General features: G+C 44.1%; 1 protein-coding gene across 1 annotated transcript in view; it reads left to right on the forward strand.

Annotated features, from left to right (window-relative positions):
- The first annotated feature begins 2,923 nt into the window (after positions 1-2,923).
- The window catches only part of gli2a (GLI family zinc finger 2a), a 431,013-nt gene continuing 408,972 nt past the window's right edge, over positions 2,924-24,964 (forward strand). Inside the window, exon 1 of the mRNA XM_070875288.1 lies at positions 2,924-2,942. The gene's annotated coding sequence lies outside the window, so the exon portion shown is untranslated. The remainder of the gene's footprint in view (positions 2,943-24,964) is intronic.

A 24,964-nucleotide genomic window follows, 5' to 3' on the forward strand; every position in this document is an offset into this window, starting at 1 on the left:
TGCTTTCTCCACCCACCAACTATTTTTAGGGCACGGATTTTGTGTTGGACCTCAGCCTTCAGCCGCCTGTAGAGCTGCTTTGAGCACTGAGCACCTTGAGTCTCGTTGCCGAGAGCATGCAGAAATCAAGTGCAGGCAGCGGAAGGAGTATACAGCAAACCAGTCCCTCCCACCCTTTCCTTCAACACTGTCTGCCCACCTGTGACAGAGACTGTAATTCGCACATTGGACTGTACAGCCACCTGAGAACTCATTTTTAGAGTGGAAGCAAATCTTCCTCGATTCCGAGCAACTGCCTATGATGATGATGAATTATATCAGGCATGATGATGTGATTGTATTGCACTAAGATTTGATGTGCTAATATATAATAATGGTTGTTTTTGATATAAGGTGTAAGCATATGACTATAATTTGTTAGTCAGTTGACAGGATTCCTTCCTTGGGGTCAGAAAGTTGTGGGTTTGCTAAATTCTGAGTATATTATCTCTGCTGAGACTTTCGTGCAACATTAAGGTCATAGGTGTTGTTCTTCAAAGGATATCCTGTCCACAAGTTCTTCTGCTTCAGGAAAGATTGAACAGGTTGGGGCTCTTTTCTCTAGACAAGAGAAGGCTGAGGGGTGATCTGATAGAGGTCTTTAAAATTATGAAGGGGGTTGATAGGTTAGTCGTGGAAAAGACGTGGGGAAGTCCAAAACTAGGGGACATAAATAAAAGATAATCACTAACAAATCCAATAGGGAATTCAGGAGAAACATCTTTACCCAGCGAGTGGTTAGAATGTGCAACTTACTACCACATGGAGTAGTTGAGGCGAATAGCTACCTTTAGGAGGAAGCTAGTTAAGTACATGGTGGTGAAAGAAATGCAAATAGGGTTGATGACGATTGGTGGGAGGAGGCTCGTGTGGAGCATGAACGTTGGCTTGGAACAGACTGGTTGGACCAAATGGCCTGTTTCTGTGCTGTGAATTTTAGATAATTCTATGTATTTACCTACATAGCATCAATCACTGTTGTTCAAAAGAAAACAATTGTTAGAAGAGATTTGATGTTTCAGCTTGAAAGGTGCTATAGAAATTGGATTATGATGAGGTAAATAATGTAACAGCGAACGGTATAAGGTATGAAAATCCACTATCATAATTTGAAGTAGGATATGATACTGTACTATGACTGAAACCATTCTTACCACCACATTTGTTTATTAAATTCAAACTGAATATCTATTGTTGTACATAAAAAAAACAAAGTCTCGCATTTATATAACGCCTTTCATGATCTCAGGACATCCCAAAGCGCTTTACAGCCAATGAAGCACTTTTGAAGTGTAGGCACTGTTGTAATGTAGGAAATGCGGCAGCCAATTTGTGCTCAGCAAGGTCCCACAAACAGCAATATGATGATGACCAGATAATCTGTTTTTGGTGATGCTAATTCAGGGACAAGTATTGGCCAGGACACTCCTGCTTTTCTTCAAAATAGTGGCAAGGGATCTTTACATCCAATTGAGATCAGTTTAACATCTCATCTGAAAGATGGCACTTCCTACAGTGCGGCACTCCCTCAGCACTGCACTAGAGTGTCAGCCTAGATTTTTGTGTTCAAGTCTCTGGACTGGGACCCAAACTTACTATTTTCTGGCACAGAGGCGACAGTGCTACTCACTGACCCACGGTTCTGATACCCGGTCATAGTGCCTGCCTGCTGATAAGAGCTTTAACCAGCAGGTAACACGGGAGGGCGCCACCGCCATCGTTAATAGAGATTGCAGATCAAGGACCCGAACGTGTCGCCAGGAGAGGGCAGCAAAGCACAGAAAATCCAGCCAGCACGCAAGACAACTGCGAGAGATGTAAAGGCACAGTCTAAGTTTCACATGAACTCCGAGAATAAAGATTTCAGTACAAGTCGAAAAAGAACACTTATCCCAAACCCCCTCCCCCCAAAAAAAAACACTTGGGGTAAGATAATTGTACTGATTTAATACCATTCAAACTCTAACAGATGTAGAGAGATCCCTGAGTACAATAACACATATTGCTCTGAAGTAGCATGACATATATTGAAACAATATTAAAAAGACGAACGCATTTTGATGAGTACATCAGATTTCAAGATACACGCCAAGTTTATGGGATGGCGGATTTGGGTCAGCATTCCTACAAAATATAAAAGTTTGCAGGGAAGAAAAAAGTTTAAAAAAAATGATAGATCACTTTGATATTCAGAGGAAAGTTGAGAGGGGCGAGCAATATATACAAGAAAGTCGTTTTGAGAGAAGCTTCGGCAAATCCATTCCCGGGTTTCTGAAAGCCAGTCTTCTGGCAACAAAGTGCTCGGAGTAACATAATGGTTGGGACTCACCGGGGGAGAAAGAGAGAATGAGAGAGAGAGAGAGAGAGACAGAAGTAGTTCAGTGACTGCCTTTTCAACACTCGAGCTCAAAGCTGCGAACTGTTGGGGCAGGGGGAGGAAGAGAGAGAGAGAGAAGTTCAGTAATTGCTCTATCCCCTCCCTCTCTGCCCGCTGAGTTGAGAGGAAAGTTTTTTTTTGGTTCGCGTGTATCTTGTCTGAGGAATCACGGCACAGACACGCCAGCAGCGGCCCGAACTCGCCAAAAACTCAGTGACTACATTCATTCCTTTTAAAAAAACACACACTCGCTGAGAAAGACCGGCTCCCGGATTTCTTCGCTGCACTTCAGACCTTATGGGAGCTTTACTTTTTAACGTGTGGATTTTTGGGGGTTGCAGAAGCGCCCTGTTTTTGATGATAACGGTTCCATAAGTTTTTTTTTCGCTTTAAAAAAAATCTTTTATATGTTAAGTTTTTATTTTGTTTTACACAAAAGTTGTTTCTTCCAGTTTGAAGCCTTTCAGCCAAGTTCACGGATCAGATTAACCCCCCCCCCAAAAAAAAAAATCTTCATTGCAAGCAGGTAAAGTTTGAATTTTTACAGCCCTCTCTCTCATGTTGTAAGGGTCGAGACACTGAGTGGTACCTGTCTGTGTTACTGTACTGTTCGGGCAACTGCTCACGCCTGAATCCTTAGCTCTTGTTTATACTCTTCGCAAAACTTTCGCGGTTGTTGTTTGGAGGGGGGGTGGGGGGAGAGAGAGGAATGGTGATTCACAACAAGCTGCGACTTTTCACAAAAAAACAGCCGCAAAAGTTTTCAAACATATCCTTTTTTTTCTCCTCCTGCCTTCTTTTGTCCCACTTTACCTTTTATGGAATTCCAAAAATGTTTTGCTCTTTGCAACCTGATCCCGTTTTTTGATGAGTATTTTCTTGTGAGTGTCGGGCGCCAGTCTGGTTAAGGAGTTAAAGGGGGGTCGGGAAAGTCTCTCCGCACTCCAGTGACTTTGGGGGGGGGGGGGGGGGGGTGCTGTAAGAGAGTTGGATGGGCCAGTTTAGCAACTTTTTTTGCACTCTTTGTCAGCCAAGTCGATATAGAATTTTTTTCCTTAATGGGTGTTTTGCAAGGCATTTGATTGCTATCTTTGTATCTCAGACCCTGGTGAAGAGGCGCATTTATGTGTTTTTTTATTAAAAGGGGTCCTGTGTTTGCATATAGACAGTTGCAGAAAGCCAAGTTTTGTGGTAAAACTCCTTCTATCAACCCGCTCTGTAACGAGTCATGCAAAGACCCCATCATCGAGCTGGGTTTGAAGCTCTCAGCGACTTCATTTCCAACACGAGTGAAACTATTTTAATTATGTATTTTGCCCGTCTTGCGCTGGAATGAATCGCGTGTCTTGGCATCACTCGTAGCCCATAAGTGCAAAGCCATCTTAATTATACGCTTTATTTAAATTTAGCGATCCGGGTGTGCGGTTGGTGAGAATATGCCGCTGCTTCATTCTGGTGATAAAATCTGGTGCCTTTTCTTAAAACAGTTGAGCCCAGATACGACCAACTTGGCTGCACTAAGGTCCGAGTTGATCTTAAAGGGACAGTGTTGCTAGGATGCAGCAAAAAAAATGATATCGTTGTGAGTGCATCTTAGAGATGTTGCTTTTACAAAAGTTGAGGAGTCTCATTGAAATATATATATAAATAATATCTGTCGACATATATGAATAAATGTATACAATTGATATGGGACAACGCAGAGTGGTAACTGACACAGTCCTTCAGTGCTGTCTGAGATGCACATGAGGCATTGCTAAGATTCTTTGTGGTCCTGTGAGACCTGGTATCACTCCAATTATGGAGCCACTTTCATTGTACACATATAAGGCTGCCACTGCTTGTGCTTTTAAAATATATGTATATGGGTTATTCGTATGAAAGTTTATTTTCTAGGAGCGGTTGAAATGGTCCCACTTTTATTTATCACTGGCATCAGTTTGAACTATTTTGTAAGCCATCTTTGGTTTCCTAAACGTGCCTTTTGTGTGTGTGTACAGTGGACATTCTGGCTTGCAAGCCGTACATTCCTGGCTGCATTGCCCTTTTAAGGATGAAGCAGCATTTAACAGAGCTGGATTGAGGCTTTTTTGTGTATTATAAGTTTTTTTTTAAAGTGAGCATCTACTCCGAGGTGATGAGTGAAATAAAATATTGCTGTAAATATATTAGCATGTGTACAAATATGGCCCATCTGAACTTAAATTCTCATACAGTTCTTTCTTGTGGTGTTCGGACAGTTTGAAATGGAAATGCTATAAAGTTGGATCAGATGAAACATACAAACCGAGCCTGGTTGTTTATTTCGAATCAGCTGCGTTTGGTTGAAAATAAAAATCAGTTTACTGAGATTTGGTTAATTAGATGGCAGTTTAGTGCTTACAATGTCATTAAAGCATCAGTGTATTGAAAATGACCCTTGATACCAGTGTTTGCTCCTGTTTACAATTTGTGGTGTGGTTTTTAAAAAACAGTTTATGGTGTATTTGAAGCAATTTGCGTGACTGGTGCTTCTTAGTGCCACAGAGGCATTTTAAATACTGGTCGTTTCGACATGTGGAAACACTGGTTTAATTATCCTGCAAGCCCGATAAAGCACAAGTTTTTTTTCCTCTCCAGTAACGCATATTTAGCGCTCAGTAAGTCCCACAGAAATAATCGTCCTTTACCTCTCTTGCTTGATCTGCAATAGAGTTCTGTAGTTTAAGTGCTGATCACATCTTGCGGTTACTTTGGACGATTTTCTCCTGGCAAGTCAAAAGGAGGCTGCTGCAGAGGTTGAGTTGAGCTTTCATAATGGCAGGCTTGCATACCTGCAAGCTGCATACCCAAGTACCTTTTGATACTAGTTTCACAGCAATGTAAAGTTAGTGAATGACGCAGCGATAAGGTAGGACAATAAGTGTGGCCAGCCTTGACTATGCTTTTGGAACAATGTAACGTTATGCTGCACTCATCGTAACAAGATTGGTACCAATTCTGGGAGGGATATGGGTACACAGAGTAGAGTTACATTGGGGAGCTGAAGATGACAAGCCCAGGCGACCCCACAGATACATACGTCAGTGAAAGCACTGCACATCTGCGTGTAGATATGACATCAGCGCAGACTGCGCCATGGCCACTGGGCTGACATTCGACTGGTCGCTCATTCACTGCAATTATTCTGTCATTGACGCACCATGCTAGAGGTGCAAAAGCAGCTCTTACAGATTGTCTTGCAATGCTACTTTCAAGGTGAAGAGCAAATCATCAGTGCAATGTGATGCGCAAAATGGTGCAGCACCAAATGCGCAGTATCCCTGCAACCTTAGTAAGTTTGTGTAAATTTAAAAGCAACAACACTAAGTGCTCCACGTTTTCAGTCTATTTCGTGTCTTGTCGTTATGTTGAGCCATTTCAGTGGACTTCAGTTTCAGGAGCAGCCTTCTGTGAAATCTGTGCTTAAATTCGCCATGTACTTCCCAGTGGCAGGCTTTGTATCTGTCGGCACAGCGAAAACTTTCACACTTATTTTGCTTTCAGTTTTTATGTTATTTTTCAACTCTGCTTAAATTTGTTGTGAAGGACAGACGCACTGACGCTAGCGCTGGTGATGTGGTGACTGGCACTAGCACTAGTGATGTGCCTGACACCAGCACTAGGAATATGGATACTGACACTAGCATTAGGGATGTGGCGACTGACACTTCTAATGTTTGTCATTATACACACATCTATTTACCATCCTGGGAAAGTAACTTAAAGGATAATTTAGCAGATGACATTGCCCCTTAACACTAGCTTAGGAATGCTTTCACCACAGTCATTAAATGATTATGTGTAGTTATTTTATCCACATAACATTGATAACTGCACAAAATTTTCATTCTGGGATGCTTTTCATATGAACACAACTTCTTTCTGGCTTTAGAAATTGTTTGTTAAATACTTGGCAAATGAGTGATTATTTTGAAGATAAATAATGAAATCTGCACTATCTGTACTTGCAATGTGTTAAACATACTTAAGTATTTTGAATGTTATCTCTGATAATAGTAACTTTTATTTATATAGCGCCTTTAAAGTAGTAAAATGTCCCAAGGCGCTTCACAACAATGTTATAAGACAAAACAGATAAATTTGACACCGAGCCACAAAAGAAGAAATTAAGGCAGATGACCAAAAGCTTGGTTAAAGAGAGAGGTTTTAAGGAGCGTCTTAAAGGAGGAAAGAGTGGTAGAGAGGGGGAGAGGTTTAGGAAGAGAGTTCCAAAGCTTAGAACCCAAACAGCTGAAGGCATAGCCACCGATGGTTGAGTAGTCATAATGAGGGATGTTCAAGAGGGCAGAATTTGAGGAGCGCAGACATCTTGTGGGGTTGTGAGGCTGAAAAAGATTACAGAGATAGGGAGGGGCAAGGCCATGGAGTGTTTTGTAAACAAGGATGAGAATTTTGAAATCGAGGCGTTGTTTAACCGGGAACAAATGTAGGTCAGAAAGCACAGAGATGATGGGTGATCGTGACTTGGTCCAAGTTAGGACACGGGCTGCTGAGTTAGATGATCTCAAGTTTACGTAGTGTAGAATGTGGGAGGCCAGCCAGGAGTGAGTTGGAGTAGTCAAGTCTAGAGGTAACAAAGGCATGAATGAGGGTTTCAGCAGCAGAAGAGCTGAGGCAGGGGCAGGCAATTTTAGAGATGGAAATAGGCGGTTTTAGTTATGCTGCGGATATGTGACTGGAAACTCATTTCAGGGCCAAGAATGACACCTAGATTGTTCACCCTCAGATTGATGCTAGAGAGAGGGATGGAGTCAGTGATTAGGGAATGCAGTTTGTGGTGGGGACCAAAGATAATGGCTTCGATCTTCCCAATATTTAATTGGAGAACATTTCTGCTCATCCAGTACTGGATGTCAGACAAGCAATCTGACAATTTAGATTCCAAGCAAGGGTCAAGGGAAGTGTTGGAGAGGTCGAGCTGGGTGTCGTCAGCGTACATATGGAAACTGACTCTGTGTTTTTGGATGATATCGCCAAGGGGCAGCATATAGATGAGAAATAAGAGGGAGCCAAGGACAGATCCTTGGGGGACTCCAGAGGTAACGATGAGGGAGTAGGAAGTGAAGCCATTGCAGGATATTTTCTGGTTACGATTAGATAGATAAGAATTGAACCAGGCGAGTGTAGTCCCACCTAGCTGGATGATTGGTGGAGAGGCATTGGTTGAGGATGGAGCGGTCAAATAATGCAAGTGGTTTCTTTTCATTGCTTAGTAAACTGTCTCTTAATTTTTATGCATATAATGTAGTCCAATTGATTTCCAATTTCTCTTACACAGAAAGGATCATTGATGGAATATACTCCCCATTAAGAAACATTGCACCAACTAAATCATTGGAATTATTGAGTGTTTAAATAGACAGTTTGTGGGTGATGCCAAATATTGCTGGTGTCTTCATGTTAACATCATTGTTTTCAGGGATGTTGGTAAGAGCTGGTGTGCTGCCCCTTTAACACCACAAGGCCAGTCGCCATCCAGCTTCATGCTCACCTCTTCCAAAGTTTTATTTTTCCTTTTCAATCTAGCTCTGCTGCTCAGAGCCCTGAGTCAAAGTCAATGATAACATCCTCTGTGACTATGATCATGCCACTTTATCCTACCTTGTTTTCTTCAGCACCTCCTCACCATTCAATCCCACTGTCTGTCCTCCATATAACCATCCTCACTTGGTTTTCAATTCGACCAGTCCCAACCAGCACATTCCCAGCAGTGGCTTAGCCTCCCATCTCAGTGAGGTCACTGCCAGAGTATCCCGAGGCTTGGCTCCTCTTCTGTTCCTAGTTTACGGGCTGTCCTCATCGACATTACCAGCAGGATTGGGGTGAATTTCCATATGTATCTTGGTGACCCTCATATCTAACACTCCGCTCTTGACTCCACAGCCACCTCATATTTCTAATATGCCTCATATGCCTTTTTAATATCAAGTTGTGGATGAGGCACAGCTCTCTTCAATTGAACATTGTGGAAACCAAAACCATTTTATTGAGCCCTTGCCAAAAATTCTTTACCCATTTCTCTCCCCGGCTGCTCACTCAGGCTGAACTAACACTGAGCTGAGTGCCAAAACACCACATCCTATCACTTACCTCGACTGCTTACTTCCACCTTTACACCATTGGCCACCTCCACCCCACTTCACACATACTACCACTGAAAGCCTCATATTTGATTTTGTCATCTCAAGACTTGATTTCTCCAAGCCCCTCATTACTAACCTCGAACCTACACAAGCCCGAACTTGTCGAAATCTATGTACTCCACTACCCGCTCACCCATTCCCCCTGTTCCCAACGATTGCAACATACAGAAGTCAAAATTCCAGACCTTTGCTTCCAAATTCCCCCATAATTTCCTCTAGCCTTACAGCTGAGGCCTTCAGTCCTCCAACTAGGCACCTATACATTCCCTTCCCTTCATTTCTCCCATCAATGGCAGAGTTGCCAGCTATCACAACTCTATTCTCAAGAACCTCCCTGCTGGCTCATCCCCACCTCCCCAGCATTCCTTTCCCTTGCTACTTTGCTTCCTACTGTTAAAAAACACCTTCTCAAACCCTCTCTTTATTTGGCCATGTCTTTGGTCCCAATCTGCTCTCTTCTGTGGGAAATAGCTAGGGATTTTTAATGACTTTCAAGGCGCTATAATAAATGCAAGTTGTTGTTGATGGGGGAGGGTGGGGGGGCGGTGTTGCTCTATGGTTTGTGTTACTTGATAGGCACCCTGGGAGCATTTGTGTGAAAAAGATAGCTTCTCGGGCACCCCATTCATTGTGTACGTGTTCTGATGCAGATTTTACAGTAATATAAACAGGGAAGGCTTGCAGGTTATCTATCCTGTGCCTGAACTGATAAAAAGCTAACTTGCGAGAGACGCATTGAAAATGTTAATGTTTTGTTGCAGCACTGAAAATAAAGTAATGCGAACGATTCACTTACAAAATAATTAAACCAGTTCACCCATTGTGGACATGAGAAGGAATCTGTTACCGTACATTGAAAATGTTCATTAACTTTGTGTGGGGTAGGTGTTGGGGAGGGTGTGTGTGTGTGTGTGTGTGTGTGTGTGATTCTAACTACATAACAGATATGGATACTGAATAAAGTGAAGTAGGAGGTAGAGAGCAGGGGCAGTTTTAATTATTATTACAGCAATTATTTTTGATTTTGTTGTGAAACGGCAAAGTTTTTGTATGACTGTGGCTTCATAGAAAGTTGTTCGGTGTGCGGGCCCTGATCGCAGCAATTTGCATAGGAAGAAAGATTTAGTGCAGTTGCTATTGTGTTCAATGAAGAGTTCCAGCAGTCAGGGCACAGGGAATGAAAAGGCTGCAAAGAAATGATGGGCTATTCAGGTTTTTTTCACAGTCTAAAGCTGTGGTCATCTGCCTCTGAAATCCACGATCAGGATGTCACTTTCATCTTCAAGAAACACCATTATGTTGCTTTTCTCACACATTCACTGCTGTCAGGGATTATTGATCAGATATTCTTTTTCTTCACTCCTGTGGAAACCTGTTGTTTTGCGTCTTAAAAGTTTAAATGGGACGAAACCCCAGAAATTTAATCTTAGTCTCTTTCGTACAATGGCACCGAAATCACTCTCAGTGCATTGGGCTAAACCACTGTTAAGCTAAAGTGTCGCTGAGGTGAGGGCATCTGCGTTCTTGGGAGGCAGAGGGGCATACTAAAGTGCGATGCGCCGCTTTTCCTGAATGTTTCTGAAAGCGAGCCGTGTGAAATATGTTGCACGTGAGTTCACTTCTTTATAAAAATGTTTTTTTTCCCCTAAAATCTGCTTCTTTGTATAATATAAAGAAAGAAAGACTTACATTTCTATAGTGCCTTTCACAGCCACCAGACGTCTCAAAGTGCTTTACAGCCAATGAAGTACTTTTGGAGTGTAATCACTGTTGTAATGTAAGAAACGCAGCAGCCAGTTTGCAGACAGCACCTTCCCCACAGCAATGTGATGATGACCAGATAATCTGTTTTTGTTATGTCGATTGAGGGATAAGTATTGGCCAGGACACCAGGGATAACTACCCTGCTCTTCTTCAAAATAGTGCCATGGAATCTTTTACTTCCACCTGAGAAAGCAGATGCGGCCTTGGTTTAATGTCTCATCCAAAAGGCAGCACCTCTGACAGTGCAGCACTCCCTCAGTACTGCACTGCATTGTCAGCCTTGATTTTTGTGTTCAGCTCTGGAGCAGGGCTATGAATCCACAACCTTCTGACTCAGAGGTGAGAGTGCTACCCACTGAGCCACAGCTGATATTGCAACAGACAAGCTCTTTATTTTGAATGAGGTTTTGGCACTTTGAACACGTGTAATCTGACAAATGTGCATTCCAATCCCAATTGTCGTGTACAATTAATGTAAAACCATTGTCTAGCTAAATTTTGTATTCACCCCCTTCCCCAACCCTCCATTCAGCTGGGAGGTCATGCACATATGTGGCCTGCCCCATTCCCTTTGCTCACGCCACTATTGAGCTGGGCATCAAGAGATTGTGTCCGCGTGGTCCAGCACGAGCCTTCCTAACTGAAATCCAGAACTCCGAATGAGGTCGGAATTCCTCTGGCTGCTGCATGTAGGGACATCATAAAGGAATTCGTTGGCACTTTCACGAGAAATACAGAGGGATTCTTCACAAGCGACTCTAATGTGTGTGAATCTGTGCCCCAGCATCCCAGCGCCACCTTAATCTATTCAATAGTCAATAGTAGCCATAATTGAATTGTTGTAAAGTAACCTGCAATACATCATTGACTAGGAAGTGGTTTTGGGACATCTTGAGGTCATGAAAGATGCAATATAAATTAAGTTCTTTTCTTTTTTTATTGAAAGGTTGTGTACACACAACTTCATTCTATTGCTGTTTTTAGAGAACGTTCATGTGAGAATTTGTGCTTTCTGTCTTGCTCTTCTTAGCACAATTATCAACTTTCAGTAAAATTGCAGGACCAAAATTCACTGCACAGCAGGTGACCAAAAGCATGTTATCCAAGTGTGGCTTTACAGCACTATTGTTTATGATATCCTTTCAAACAGCTGCCATGCGTCCTTATTATTGACAGTTCTCTCGACAAGTGCTACATGAAAGAGCGTCAGTTTTAAGGATCCAGATAACCCTCTACACAGGGTCCATCAACACAGTTCTTTGTATGCAGCACAATGCTATAAAGTCTGGCAGATCTTTGAGTCCCTGCTGTGGAGAGCTGTTCGGTTGCTGAAGTACACTCATGCTAACTTGAATTGATTTAACTTAAATGGCTGCTGGCGGCCATGAATGGCAATGATTTCCTGATGTGTTGCATGTTAGTAAAGGATGTACCAGTCAAAATGAAAGAACAGAGAGCCTGGCATATTCATTTAAATAAATAGCTGTATTTAAAATACACTTCATTTACTGCAACCCCTTTCTGCTTTCCATCAAGGCAGAATTCTCTTATCTCCCCGATGGTTCACTAGATAACCGTGATGCCTTATGTGGGACTGAGCCATACAAATCCATCAGGCCCCAGGTTTAGTCTGTGCTGATATGCTGATTCAGCCAAAGTAACAGCACACACGCCTTGACTTCTCCTGGGCTAGGGAGCACACGTATTCAGTCAGGGTTCTAGTTTCTGATTGCTATTCAGTGATCCTTGCTGAAATGTCTGTGTGTGTCTGTGGAAATGTGCATGCAGTGGAGACATGGACACCCACTGAGTGAAATAGGGATAGGAAAGGGAAAAAAAAGAAAGATTTGCATTTATATAGTGCCTTTCATGACCACCGGACGTCTCAAAGTGCTTTAAAACCAATGAAGCAGAAGTAGTACACTTTTTGAAGTGTAGTCACTGTTGTAATGTGGGAAACGCGGCAACCAAATTCCCCACAGCAAGCTAAAACAGCAATGTGATAATGACCAGAAAATCTGTTTTAGTGATGTTGATTGAGGGACAAATATTGGCCAAGACACCAGGGATAACTCCCCTGCTCTTCAAAATAGTGCCACGCAATCTTTTACGTCCACCTGAGAGAGCGGACGGGGCCCCGGTTTAACTTCTCATCCAAAAGACTGCACCTCTGACAGTGCAGCACTCCCTCAGCACTGCGCTAGATTTTTGTACTCAAATCTCTGGAGTTGGACTTAAACCCACAATCTTCTGACTGAGAGGTGAGAGTGCTACCCACTGAGCCGCAGCTACACTGTAGTACGGTTATTGTATAATGAAAAGAAAAGTGGAGTTCTCCCTGATGTCCTGGCCAATATTTATCCCTCAACCAACATCACTAAAACAGATTAACTGGTCATTATTGCTGTACGTGGGATCTTGTTGTGTGCAAATGTGGGCCATGTTTCCCACATGACAACCTCAAAAGTACTTAATCGGCTTTAAAGCGCTTTGCGATGTCTTGAGGTTGTGAAAGGCGCTATATAAATGCAAGTTCTGTCTTTTTTTCTTCAAATATCACCTGGCAATAGTTACAAAGTAGGGATTATTCTCAAGATGGAGAGCAAAGCCCAGCAGTTATACCTCAGACCGTGTCGGAAATAGTTTACAAATTCTTGGATCTGACCACAGTCTGAATTCCCTCAACCCCTGCCCTTTCTTCTTAGGTGCACAGGAAGAATTCCTGAATGATTTTGATTCAGTGCAGGTGCACAGGTTATGCTCGAGAACTGAAGCCCTGGCTCTATATATTCTGTTTTGCTTTCCTGGTTCTGGGATCGCTGCCTAGCCGCCCTGAGTTCTCTCCGTTACTAATTCACAGAGCGATCTTTTCGAGTCTTGATCACACCTGCCAGATGTTTCCTCAGAAGCTGAAGCATTGGGAATTCCTTGGCAACCTCTGGTCATTTCAAAGACCAGATCCGTTGACTAGATTTCCCCCGGACAATATTCATTTTCCAAAAAACATCCCTTTGATTTTTCAAGGCTTGCAGTTGCTTTGAATTTGCAGCATCCGCAGTGAGTTTAAGACGGCTAAGAAATAGCATTTTTCGGCTTGGGTGGGAGGGTTTGTTTCTGTCTCTGCAGCTCTTCTTCCTCTTCTGAAGGCACGTGCGCCAGCTGGAGTTTGGTTCCGCCGGCATTGACAGTCCTCCGTTCTTTAATCTATGACCATTCCTCACACGTGAGGCCACACCTGGAGTACTGCGTACAGTTTTGGTTTCCATATTTAAGGAAGGATTTACTTGCTTTGGGGGCAGTTCAGAGAAGGATCACTAGGTTGAATACGTGGATGTGGGGTTGATTTATGAGGAACGGTTGAGTAGGTTGGGCTTCTACTCACTGGAATTCAGAAGAATGAGAGGTGATTTGATCGAAACGTATAAGATTATGAGGGGGCTTGACAAGGTGGATGCAGAGAGGATGTTTCCACTGATGGGGGAGACTAGAACTAGAGGGCATAATCTTAGAATAAGGGGCCGACCATTTAAAACTGAGATGAGGAGGAATTTCTTCTCTCAGAGAGTTGCAAATCTGTGGAATTTTCTGCCTCAGGGAGCTGTGGAAGCTGGGTCATTGAATAAATTTAAGATAGTCAGTTTCTTAAACGATAAGGGAATAAGGGGTTATGGGGAGCGGGCAGGGAAGTGGACCAGAGTCCATGATCGGATCAGCCATGATCGTATTAAATGGCGGAGCAGGCTCGAGGGGCCGTATGGCCTAGTCCTGCTCCTATTTTTATGTAATGTGAGTGCCAGCAATCTGTTAGATCATGGGGGTGTCACAGCTGAAATCTATCAGATTGCAGGGGATATCATAACTGAAATATGTACATGCTCTTCTTCGAAATACTGCCTATGGGATCGTTTCCATCCCCTCCCCAAAGAGGTCTCGTTTTAATATCTCATCTGAAAGATAGCACTTCCAACAGAGCAGCACACCCTCATTACTGCACTGGGAATGTTGGTTACTCCCTGTCTGCAGTGGGATTTGAATCCACAACCTTCTGATTCAGGGAGCCCGAATGGTACCCACTGAGCCACGGCTGACATTGAGCAGCTGGCCGTCGGCTTACAAACTCCATCTTGCAGACTGACTGACTGACTGACTTTGCTCGTCTGAATGTAACCTTTGCTTAATTGCAGCATTGGTACATTACTTACTGGTGTCGAAATAATGTTTATAAATTCACCTACTCTCAAGCTGATGTACCAACATAGTTAGCACATTGCTGAAAGAAAACTAGGAGACTGGCACTTCAGGGTCAGGTGTCCATCGATTAGGATTGCAGTTCAGGGGCTTACCAACAATATAAAAAACCCTTTAATGAGCAAAGGACCACTGGCTCAGCACCACACGACATTCTGCATTTGCCTACTGACCCTTTGGGATGTCTGCAAAGGAAAATCTTCAAGACACTTCATTAAGGTAATCTTAGACAGACCCTCGGAGTCGAGGATGACTTGCTTCCACACTAATATGAGTTCTCAGGTGACTGAAGAGTCCAATGCGGGACTTGCAGTCTCTATCACAGGTGGGGCAGATGGTGGTTGAAGGAACGAGTGGGTGAGGTGCTTGGGTTGCTGTGTGTGCCTTCCACTGTTTGCGCTTGGTTTCCACGTGCTCCCGGCGAAGAGACTGGAGGTGTTCAGCGCCTTCCTGACTGCTTCTCCTCCACTTAGGGTGGTCTTGGGCCAGGGATTCCCAGGTGTCCATGGGGATACTACACTTTATCAAGGAGGCTTTGAGGGTATCCTTGAAGCATTTCCTCTGCCCACCTGGGACTCATTTGCCGTGTCAGAGCTCTGAGTAGAGCACTTGTTTTGGGAGTCTAGTATCCAGCATGCGGACGATGTGGCTCGTCCACCGGAGCTGATCAAGTTAATATAACTAATGTAGTTATATGAACAGCGTTCCTCTGTCCTTATCCCTGATTTTCGAAAAGCTAGTCATCCTGGTGAAACCTGTCCTGTTTACCCTATGCTGGTCACAAAGATGATAAGCCACCAACGTCAATGCCATTGAGAACACTGCTTTATTCACAGTCACTCATGTCACTGGAAACCTTGGGCATTAATATTTTTACCCATTAGAAAATCTAGACCTATGTACAAAATAAACGGAGAAATTGCTCACTATTCCAGAATCATTCTGGGATGTAAAGATAAACCCCGGCTTCTATTTTCAACTGCTAACCGTCTTTTTAAACCCCTCTCCCCAGTCTCCACCCTCACCTCTGACAATAAGTGTGAGGAGCTCATGGACTTCTTTGTCTCTAAGATTGAGACCATCTGTTCGGCTGCCTCTGCCTCTTCCCTTCCTTCCCCTAGCCCACCGGGCCAAACTTCCTCTAACGATCCCCCCCTGCCCTAGCCCTGACCTCACATCTTTTTCCAGTTTCTCTCTGATCGCAGCTCATGACCTTTCCGGGCTCATCCTGTACATTAGACCCACTTCCTGCTCCCTTGACCCTATTCCCACCAAACTGCTGACCACCCAACTTCCTTTTCTGGCTCCCATGTTAGCTGACATTGTTAATAGTTCTTTCTCCTCCGGTATAGACGCCCTCTCTCCCTCAAATCTTCTGTCATCACCCCTCTCAAAAAAAAACCCTCGACCCCTCCATCCTTATAAACTCCAACCTCCCTTTCCTCTCCAAAGTCCTTGAACGTGTTGTCGCCTCCCAAATCCATGCCCATCTTTCCCACAATTTCATGTTTGAATCCCTTCAATCCAGTTTCCGCACCTGCTCTCGTCAAAGTCACAAATTACATCCTTTGTGACTGTGACAAAGGCAAACTATCCCTCCTCGTCCTTCTTGACATCATCCGGAAACACAGCGTCCGTTTCCACATGTATGCTGATGACACCCAGCTTTACCTCACTACCACTTCGCTCGACCAATCCATGGTCTCTATATTGTCAGACTGCTTGTCCAACATCCAGTTCTTGATGAGCAGAAATTTTCTCCAATTGAATATTGGGAAGACCGAAGCTATTGACCCCCCACCCTTCCCGCCCCCGCCCCCCCCGACACCCGACCCAAGCTTCACTCCCTAGCCAATGATTCCATAAGAACATAAGAAATAGGAGCAGGAGTAGGCCATATGGCCCCTCGAGCTTGCTTTGCAATTTAATACGATCATGGCTGATCCGATCATGGACTCAGGTCCACTTCCCTGCCTGCTCCCCATAACCCCTTATTCCTTTATCGGTTAAGAAACTGTCTATCTCAGTCTTAAATTTATTCAATGTCCCAGCTTCAAATGTAATGCCCCTATTTCAAAAAGGAGGCAGACAAAAAGCAGGAAACTATAGACCAGTTAGCCTAACATCTGTGGTTGGGAAAATGTTGGAGTCCATTATTAAAGAAGCAGTAACAGGACATTTGGAAAAGTAAAATTTGGTCAGGCAGAGTCAGCATGGATTTATGAAGGGGAAGTCATGTTTGACATTTGCTGGAATTCTTTGAGGATGTAACGAACAGGGTGGATAAAGGGGAACCAGTGGATGTGATGTATTTGGACTTTCAGAAGGCATTTGACAAGGTTCCACATAAAAGGTTAATGCATAAGATAAAAGTTCACGGGGTTGGGGGTAATATATTAGCATGGATAGAGGATTGACTAACTAACAGAAAACAAAGAGTCGAGATAAATGGTTCATTCTCTGGTTGGCATCCAGTAACTAGTGGAGTGCCGCAGGGATCAGTGCTGGAACCCCAACTATTTACAATCTCTATATTAACGACTTGGAAGAAGGGACTAAGTGTAACGTAGCCAAGTTTGCTGATGATACAAAGATGGGAGGAAAAGCAATGTGTGAGGAGGACACCAAAAATCTGTAAAAGGACATAGACAGGCTAAGTGAGTGGGCAAAATTTTGGCAGATGGAGTATAATGTTGGAAAGTGTGAGGTCATGCACTTTGGCAGAAAAAAATCAAAGAGCAAGTTATTATTTAAATAGAGAAAGATTGCAAAGTGCTGCAGTACAGTGGGACCTGGGGGTACTTGTACATGAAACACAAAAGGTTAGTACGAAGATACAGCAAGTGATCAGGAAGTCAAATGGAATGCTGGCCTTTATTTCAAAGGGGGTGGAGTATAAAAGCAGGGAAGTCTTGCTACAGTTGTACAGGGTATTGGTGAGACCACACCTGGAATACTACGTGCAGTTTTGGTTTCCATATTTACGAAAGGATATACTTGCTTTGGAGGCTGTTCAGAGAAGGCTCACTAGGTTAATTCCGGAGATGAGGGAGTTGACTTATGAGGAAAGGTTGAGTAGGTTGGGCCTCTACCCATTGGAGTTCAGAAGAATGAGAGATGATTTGATCGAAACATATAAGATTATGAGGGGTCTTGACAAGGTGGATGCAGAGAGGATGTTTCCACTGATGGGGAGACTAGAACTAGAGGGCATGATCTTAGAATAAGGGGCCGCCAATTTAAAACAGAGATGAGGAGGAATTTCTTCTCTCAGAATGTTGTAAATCTGTGGAATTCACTACCTCAGAGAGCAGTGGAAGCTGGGACATTGAGTAAATTTAAGACAGAAATAGTTTCTTAAACGATAAGGGGATAAGGGGTAATGGGGAGTTGAGTCCATGATCAGATCAGCCATGATCTTACTGAATGGCGGAGCAGGCTCAAGAGGCCATATAGCCTACTCCTGAACGTATTTCTTATATTCTTACGTTCCACAGCTTTTTGAGGCACAGATTTACAACTCTCTGAGAGAAGAAATTCCTCCTCATCTCAGTTTTAAATGGGCGGCCCCTTATTCTACTTTGCCTCCTAGTTCTAGTCTCTCTTATCAGTGGAAATATCCTCTCTGCATCCACCTTGTCAAGCCCCCTCATAATCTTATATGTTTCAATAAGACCACCTCTCATTCTTCTGAATTCCAATGTTTAGAGGCCCAACCTACTCAACCTTTCCTCATAAGTCAACCCCCTCATCTCCGGAATCAATCAAGCGAACCTTCTTTGAACTGCCGCTAAAGCAAGTATATCCTTTCTTAAATATGGAACCCAAAACTATACGCAGTATTCCAGGTGTGGTCTCACCAATACCTTGTATAACTGTAGCAAGACTTACCTGCTTTAATACTCCATCCCCTTTGCAATAAAGGCCAAGATTCCATTGGCCTTCCTGATCACTTGCTGTACCTGCGTACTATCCTTTTGCGTTTCATGCACCAGGACCCCCAGGTCCTGCAGTACTTTGCAATCTTTCTCCATTTAATTAATAACTTGCTCTTTGATTTTTTTTCTGCCAAAGTGCATAACCTCACACTTTCCAACATTATAGCCCATCTGCCCACTCATTTAGCCTGTCTATGTCCTTTTGCAGGTTTTTTGTGTCCTCACACATTGCTTTTCATCCCATCTTTGTATCATCAGCAAACTTGGCTACATTACACTCAGTCACTTCATCCAAGTCGGTAATATAGATTGTAAATAGTTGGGGTCCCAGCACTGATACCTTCGGTTCTTCACTAATTACTGATTGCCAACCCGAGAATGAACCATTTATCCCAACTATCTGTTTTCTGTTAGTTAGCCAATGCTCTATCCATGCTAGTATATTACCCCCAACCCTGTGAACTTTTACCTGGTGCAGTAGCCTTTTTATGTGGCACCTTATCAAATGCCTTCTGGAAGTCCATCCACTGGTTCCCCTTTATCCATTCTGTTACATCCTCAAAGAATTCCCGCAAATTTGTCAAACATGACTTCCCCTTCGTAAATCCATGCTGACTCTGCCCAACTGAATTATGCTTTTCCAGATGTCCTGCTACTGCTTCTTTAATAATGGACTCCAACATTTTCCCAATCACAGGTGTTAGACTAACTGGTCTATAGTTTCTGCTTTTTGTTCTTATTATGTTCTATTCTCTCCTGCCAACGCTCATTGTAAAGTCTCACACATAATAATGGCCACCTCGGTAAGTTACCTGAGGGAAGCCCACTTCATTGGAATTGTACTCCTGTGAGGAGTGAACATCTTCAGCTGACGTGTGGAGTGAAGAAAAATGATTAGAACTTAACCATTATATAAAAACACTACATTTAATCAATTAGATCCCTCAATGTAGAATCCTTGTGCAATGGCAGTACTAATTAATAACATCAACTCTAAAGTCAAATAAAGAGCGACACTGAGGTGGAGAAATTGGGGTACTTTGTACCTCCCGTTAGCGAGCGGCGTTTCGCCCGGGCGCGACACCGCTAACGTCTCCTGCTAAATTCCCTGGGAGTTTAGTGGCGGCGGTAACCGGTAGCGCCCCGCTCGCTGCGCCGGAAATGACAACGTAATCACCGTGTGCAGCAACCCATTTTGGCCCCAGAGTGAAAATTCGGGAGTGCCCACTGAAGCTGCGCGGGACGATGACAGCGACAGCTTCAAGGGGCTGTCGGCCGCTCGCGGGACGCTAGTTAAAGGGGAGGTGGCGTTGGCAAAAACAAAATCGGCCGACTTGCGTGTTGCGGCACATTGCATCCTTCAGCCCAGGGTCTGTGCCGCGAATTGGTAGCCCGACACTCTGCTTGAGTACCAGGCTGATGCCACGGCTCCCATGCCTCCCCCCCGCTCCCTGGTGGTCCAGCTAGGGACCCGTAGAGTCTGCAGCTTGGCCCTCCCCTTTAATGACGGGGCGGGCTCCTTTTACGCGGCAGTGCTACGTGTCCCAGCCCATAACGCCGCACCCCTCTCCCTGTGCTTCCGCCCCCTTATCGCCCCAGAGGAAGTGGAGTGCGTTATTTTGCGCTCCACTTCCTCTCGGGGGCAGTAACCCCAATATCGCAAGCGGGACGGGACTTCCAGCAATTGCCATCTCCCCCCGCCCGAGGTTTTTACTATTTGAAAATGTTCAAAATGGTTGCATCATTACCAGGGTCACTCTCTTTAATTTCAGCTATTTATACATGCCCAAGCATGCAACAATGAATAATCTCCGGGACATTTATTTGGTGGGGCTGTTGTGTTGTATCTTTCCTTCCCAAAGTAGCATATCCACCTCCCGCCCGCTTCCCCCAGGCTCTGAGTTCCATTTCTGCTTTGTCTTTTTCTTCAGCTTAACTGAAGTTTCTATGGCAGATAATTTTCTGGAGATCAGTGAATTGAACATGCACACATCTGAAGAATCAATTCAAAACTAGACGATTCGATAAATTGGTGAGCCTGTTGCATTCTAACAGGAGCTGTGCTTTTATCTGCAGGCAGTAAATTCCATTCTAGGTACGAGCTCACTGTCACACACTCCAATTTAGTTCGACTGTGTGTCATTTTCACCCAGTACGTTACAGCAAAAATAAAGGACTTGAAAAAGTAATAATGAAGATTGTATCAGGCTAGCTTCGAGAACAAGATGTTTATCCGGATATTTATTCTTTGTAATGAGCTTGCTGCTGAGAGTGTCCAGAATAATTAAAATAATTGTAACAAATTTCAGCGCTGCTAATGGATTGCGATGTCAGTAACAGCAGTGCGCGTAGTGCAGGTTTGTACAACACTTACTCACTTCGGCTTATAATGAAGATACAGGTTGAACCTCCCTTATCCAGAACCCTCGGGACCTGGCCTGTTCTGGATAAGGGATTATTCTGGATGTAGGCTTGACGAGAGACTGATTCCCAGGATGGCAGGACTGACATATGATGAAAAATCGGATCGACTAGGCTTATATTCAGTGGAATTTAGAAGAATGAGAGGGAATCTCATAGAAACATATAAAATTCTTGACCAGATTGGACAGGTTAGATGCAGCAAGAATGTTCCCGATGTTGGGGAAGTCCAGAACCAGGGGACACAATCTAAGGGTAAGGGGTAAGCCATTTAGGATGAGGTAAGGCGATGAGGAGAAACTTCTTCACTCAGAGAATTGCGAACATGTGGAATTTTCTACCACAGAAAGTTGTTGAGGCCAGTTTGTTAGATATATTCAAAAGGGAGTTAGATGTGGCCCTTACGGCTAAAGGGACCAAGGGGTATGGAGAGAAAGTAGGAATGGGGTACTGAAGTTGCATGATCAGCCATGATCATATTGAATGGTGGTGCAGGCTCGAAGGGCCGAATGACCTACACCTGCACCTATTTTCTGTGTTTCTCGGTTTCTATGCCATGTTAAATTCGATGGTACAGGTACTGAGCAACGGGATATCTGGGCTGGGTGGCTTGGGGCTGGACGTGCGGCAGAGAGATCATGGAGGGGGGATGGGGATGCGGTGGATTGCGGGAGTCGGCAGCGAGGACGGACTTCAATTTATTCATGTCGGAGTTCTGCGCATGCGCCACCCAGTGTCCGGGAATGGTTCTGGATGAGGGGTGGTTCCGGATAAGGGAGTTCTGGATAAGGGAGGTTCAACCAGTACAGGTAATATTCTTTCTATCGTTTCAACTTTTCTTCTCTTTCTCCCTCCAATTTTCCCCCATCCTGTCCTGAAAGGACGAGCTCATGCTGAGTACAGTATGTCCCCTGCTACCACATCCCTTTAGACATTCTTTGTCTGTTAGCCCGGGCAGTGATGCTCAATTACATAGGGTTTCATCGGATATATGGCCATTCGGCCATGCCGATGTTTATGCTCCAGTCGAGCCTCCTCCTGTCTTTCCTCATCTATCAGCATATCCCTCTATTCCCTTCTCCCTCATATACTTGTCATGCTTCCCATTAAATACATCCATACTATTTGCTTCAACCACTCCCTGTAGTAGCGAGTTCCGCATTCACACCGCTCTCTGGGTAAAGAAGTTTCTTCTGAATTAGATTTCTTGGTGACTATCTTTTATTGATGGCCTCTAGTTATGCTCTTCCCCTCAAGTGGAAACATTCTCTCTGTATCCATGGGCTGTTGCTGTATGGAAGGCATCACGGCCAAGTTTACATCCTCTCCCCACTCGATGGTCTTTCCCTCATCAGAGGCCACTGGAAAGTGATCGGGATCAGGAATCCCACCAGCTTTTTTAGTTCTTTCTCCTATCCAATGGCACTGAGCTCATTTGCAGCACCCCCACTCACCACTCCAGCTAAGACCAGCCAACTTAGTACTGACCATTGTGGTTTGTTTACCTCAGCCCCTCACTGTGCAGGTGTCATTCTAAGTTTTTTTTAATGTATAGAATGTTCTATACACATGCTGCGTAACCATGACGCAGGTTCATTAGATTGATCCCTGAGATGAGAGGGGTGTCCTATGTGGAGAGATTGAGCAGATTGGGCCTATACTCTTTGGAGTTTAAAAGAATGAGGTAATCTCATTGAAACATATGATTCTGAGGGGGATTGACAGGGTAGATGCTGAGAGGTTGTTTCCCCTGGCTGGAGAGTCGAGAGCTACGCGGCACAGTCTCCCGATAAAGAGTCAGCCATTTAAGACTGAGATGAGGAATTTCTTCACTCAGAGGGTTGTGAATCTTTGGAATTCTCTGCCCCAGAGGGCTGTAGATGCTGTGTCTTTAAATATATTCAAGGCTGAGATTGATAGATTTTTGAACTCTCGGGGAATCAAGGGTTATGGAGATCGGGCAGGAAAGTTGAATTGAGGTCGAAGATCAGCCATGATCTTATTGAATGGCGGAGCAGGCTCGAGGGGTCGCATGGTCTACTCCTGCTTTGAATTCTTATGACTGTCGTTGTGTAAGTATCCACATTCATGGTTAGGGGAGAGAGAGAGAGAATCCAGCACATTTGGCTAAGTCACCCCCTTCTGATTTCCGCCCCCCCCACCCCCCTGTTCGGTAGTTGTTCACCACCTCTCGACACCTCCGTAGAAGACTCCAACTGAGAACTGTCAATACACCCAGCTCCTGATCACGTCTTCCATCAAAGGAAATTTCTGTGTGATCCTTTGTAGCTTTGAACATCATCTTGCGTACCATCAAAAAATCAAGTGCAGTCTAAAAATGCCTGCCAACCTTGCTGTTGTGGTGCTACTCGCTAAATAATGAATGGCTGCTGTTTGTCCGCTCGTTGCTGTGCAGTCAATTTATGTGTAAATATCTCACCCTTCAAGATTACGTGCAGCCCATGTCTGTTGCACTGGAGTGCACGGATCCACCGAGGGATTATTCAACTGACTGGAAGATGGGAGAGCAAAATTAAGAAGTGTGATCCTGACTGCAGGAATTCCTGTACTGTCAGTGAGTTTGGTCTTGACAAATCTCAGGCTCCAAGTGGACTCTTCCTATTCTGTGGAGTGACGTGTCAGTGTACTTTGCTCTTGCCTGACGGACTTTTATAAAGCAGAGAAGTTCTGCTAAACTTGTAGAAAACTTTGCTTAGAACACACATGGAGTACTGTGCACACTCTGGTCTCCGTGTTACAAAAGGCACTGGGGAAGGTGCAAAAAAAGCTTTACAAGGATGATACCAGAACTGCGAAGCTCTATCAGGAAAGGCTGGGGCTCTTTTCTCTAGAAAAGAGAATGCTGAGGGGCAACCTGATAAAGGTCTTTAAAATTATGAAGGGTTTTGATAAACTAGACGTAGAGAAGATAGTTCCACAGTGGGGAGAGTCTAATACTAGGGAACATAAACAATGTTCGCCATAATTGCTTTTTGGGTGCACAGACCCTTTACAGCTGCGTGGGACCAGCAGAGAAAGCGCAGTTTATCAGGAATGTTGGACATAAATATAAGGTAAGGAATTCAGGAGAAACTTTTTTACCCAGGGAGTGGTTTGAATGTGGAACTTGCTATCATATAGAGTAGTTGAGACGATTAGCATCGATACCTTTCAAGCTATCTATGATACCTGTCAAGTTCGTGTGGTAGCTGGTGTGCAATGGCCACCCCATGTTAAAAGAATTCACGCGCAGGCATCTTCCACCCTCCAGAATGAAGTTTGGGACCTGGAACATCAGGACCCTCATGGGACAGAGACTAGATCCCGCATTGGTCTCATCCATCATCTTAGAACTCATATTAGTGTGGAAGCAAGTCATCCTAAACTCCAGGGGACTGCCTAAGAAGAAGAAGATACCTTTAAGGGAAAGCTAGATAAGTAAACACGGGAGACAGGACTAGAGGATATGCTGATAGGATGAGATGAAGAGGGGTGAGAGGAGGCTCACGTGGAGTATGAACACCAGGGCAGACCAGATGGACCAAATGGCCTGTTTCTGTGCTGTTAATTCTACGCAAAATGCTGGTTTAGAATTAACATTTGACTAGTTTGCAGCAATTATAGTGAAAGTAGAGACGGAAGTAAACATAACTCTTAAGTTATTTTCTCACTCAATTTTTGTTTTAATTTCTCTCAATTTCCTAGCTTCTCCCCACCATCCCCGTTATTGTCGTCGGGTGTCTGCTGTGGCTAAGTGGTAGCACTCTCACATTTGATTTATATGTTTGTGGGTTCAAGTCCCATTCCAGAGACTTGAGCACAATTATCGAGGCCAAAACTCCAGGTCAGTACTGAGGTCCGAGGTGCCGTCCTTTGAATGAGACATTTGAATGAGGGCCTGTCGGAACGTAAAAGATCCCATGGCACTATTTCAAAGAAGAGCAGGCGAGTTCCCTCCGGTGTCTTGGCCAATATTTTTCCCTCAACCAACA

Source organism: Pristiophorus japonicus, chromosome 3, assembly GCF_044704955.1.
Source record: "Pristiophorus japonicus isolate sPriJap1 chromosome 3, sPriJap1.hap1, whole genome shotgun sequence".
NCBI classification, from domain to species: domain Eukaryota; kingdom Metazoa; phylum Chordata; class Chondrichthyes; family Pristiophoridae; genus Pristiophorus; species Pristiophorus japonicus.